The following is a 3199-nucleotide window of genomic DNA, read 5'->3' on the forward strand; positions in this document are numbered from 1 at the left end:
AAGGAGGGGCAGAGGAAACAGGTGCAAAAGAACGAATATGGAGATGAACGGTGGGAGTGGCTGGAAAGGGGGTGGAGGAGAAGAAAGTCCTGGAGGTTGAGAGGTGAGGGCTGGGAAGATTAGAAAAGATATGGCATGAGGGAGGGGCAGCGAAGGGACGACGAGGGCGGAGACCGGCGGCCGCAGTGTCTGTGAGGGCGGCCATAGTATCTGTGAGGGGCGGCCGTGAGGGGCGCGGGCCGCGGCGCCTTGGAGCGGGGTGGGACGGGAGCGCCCTCGGCCAATGAGGAAGATCCACGCTCCAGGAACCGGGAGGAGGCGAAGCGAGCCCGGGCCGCCCTCGGCCCCGCCCGGCACGGCCCGGGGCACGCCCGCTGCCCGCTCTCCGCGGCTGAGGCGCCGTGTGCAGGCCCGGGGCCGGAGGGAGCGGGGTGCACGGCGGTACCGCGGGTGGTGACTGCCGCTGGGTTTACTCACGGGCTGCCATGTTCTTCGTCTGTCTAGCTGCTGTCAACAAAAATAAGCTGTTGATGGAAGTCTTGGTCTCTCTAATCTATAATATCAGTTTTTCTACTCAACCGGACTTCTGGTCTTCTGAGACATCCTTTTTAAAATTATCCTAGTAAAGATTTCATGTCATAGGGTCTCAGAAGAACAATCCTGCTCACCGACAGGAGGACGATAAGCAATCCTATTCCCCATTGTGTAAATAGAATGGCTTTGTTCTACATAGTTTCCCCTGTTTTCATACATTATAATTTACCACTACAATTTTTTAAGATAAATAATCCTAATTCTTATATTGAATATTATATTCAATATAAGAATATAATATATAATATTCACATATATATTCTTATATTGAATATATCTGTGACTTAGCTAACGTTTAAGATGCAATTATGCATTGCATATATACAGCATATAAATATATATTGCATAAATATATATTGCAGCAAATACAGCTGTTTCATTAAGCTCACGGGGAGCTCACAAGTCAGCTAAGAACTGTGTTGTGTTACAGCAAAGTATTTTGAAAGCTGTTGAAAAATGTTACCGTGTAATCTTCCTGGGTTTTTTGTCCTTTTTCTAAGAGTTTAAATTGTTAGGTGCAGACAGATAACCCACTTGAAGTTGTGTCTTTCATTCAGCAGAGATTTGCTGTACGCTGTTGATAGATTGTATGGTATCTGTGGGGAGGAAAAGAGCATTGCTCACTGAATTGAATTCCTGTCCAGATTAAAAATGTCAGGTTGTAATAAAACCTGATCTTTCATTACTTGGCCTATTTTTAGTAATTAGATCATGATTACAAAACAGAAATATTTTGATAATTCATTAAGTTACATAAAAACACTAATCCTTCCACATAATGTTCTTGAATAGTCTAAATATAGCACAAGGCCATGAGCAGACAAAGACACACTAGCATATGTTGTGACCTTCAGTATTTCTTTTATTTTAATGTTCTATTTTCTGTTCTTTGGAACACAGTTTTCCTGAAAAAAACACATGACCATTAATAAACAGGTTTCTGAAAATTTCTTGGAAGCTGTATTCACAAATATACTATATTTTACTGCTTTGCTACAAGCTTGCTCAGTCCTAGCATAAACTTATTATTGAAAAATATCTTAAAAAGTAGTCTTAAAAACATGTGTGGTAGGAGGTATTTGGCCTTCTGCAGGGTTAGCTGGTTGAGAATGGTGTTAGCTGGCACAGTGGAGGGACAAGAACTATTTGCCTTGATAGACAGAAGACATTGCTATTTGTTAACTGCATTAAAGACTCTAAAGTCTTTCTCAGGGCTTGGGAGAGGTCTGGATAAGCTGTATGTGAGGTGATAGTGGTACTGGGATATTCATAAATAGTATGACATGGTCTTGCTAGTGTTTTATCCAAAAAATTCACATTGCTGTGACACATGTGGTGTTAGAATTATATACTAGTAGTATGCCTATAAGGTGATGCTTAGTCAGCAGAAATCAGCGTATTTCCCCCAAGTTATTGGAAACTCTGTGTAGTATGCACATTTATCTGTTTGGGCTCTGTAAGTGTCGTGTAGACAGGTAGGATTATAAAAGAAAGGCCTTATGAAATCAGGCCTCACTCTGCTAAAATTGCCAAAGCTGGCCTGTCATTTCGAGTAAGTGCAGCTAACAAGCAATTTGCAAGTTCCCATGTGAAGCTATGTAGAGAATGAGAAGTTTCTTTAACAGCAATCTATTCTGAGGATGAAAAACAAATACACCTGTGTGAATAAGATTTGTCTCATGGGAACCCACAAAGGAAAAATGTGAACATATCTAGAGAGAGAAAATTTGATAGACATATATATAATAATCCTTAGTAACCAATGAACTGAGTTTCACTGTATTGCTGACCAATTAGGTTGAACACAGTGCCTTCTGATATTTCCTATAAACATGAGCTTTGTGAATAAAGAATTGGCTTTCTGCATGAAGAAAATGGAGTCTTGGCTGATTTATTCTGACATATGGTGACCCTGAAAATGTGATCAAAGTGAGAGAAACAGCCTGTCATGAAAGAAGAAGATGAAATGAGCCAAGCTGACCACAGGACTGGGTGGCAAAACAAGACTTAGAGAGAGAATATAGTTAGAAACAGAATTTATATAGAATATAGATATAAAGTTATCAAAGGAAGATTGCAGCTGGCTGTGAGTATGGCTGAGGTGGTCACGAACAGCAGCCTGAAGCAAGATGAGACACAGCACACAAACACAACCATTGGCAGCATTGCTGGCTGCAGGATCAGCAGGAAAAGAAATTTAAGCAGCAAATGTACAAAGTAGCAAAAGGCTAAGGCTATAGTCAGCTGCAGAATCAGCGCAGAACAAGCAAAGACAAGAGACAGCCTGTGAAGAGGAACCTGGGCAGTGAATGCAGGGACTGCAGATGGTGCAGAACGCATAGAAGCAAACACAACTTCCAGGAGGAAGTGTGCACCCTGTGAGGGCAAAATTGCAGTCAGAGGAGGCAAATGTGGTCCCCCCTCACATCTGTGGGGAGGATATGCAGCTGAAAAAGTCAGGGAAAGTGAGGCAGCCTAAGAGTGAATGGTTGTCCTGGTTTGAAAGACAGGTGTCTGCTAGGGAGGGCAGGAGCCTCCCTTGGAATGGAGAATGTAAACCCCCTCCCTCCAAATTATTAACTTTTGAAATTAAGGGGCTCTCAGG

Source organism: Ammospiza caudacuta, chromosome 5 (genome assembly GCF_027887145.1).
Source record: "Ammospiza caudacuta isolate bAmmCau1 chromosome 5, bAmmCau1.pri, whole genome shotgun sequence".
Taxonomy (NCBI): Eukaryota; Metazoa; Chordata; class Aves; order Passeriformes; family Passerellidae; genus Ammospiza; species Ammospiza caudacuta.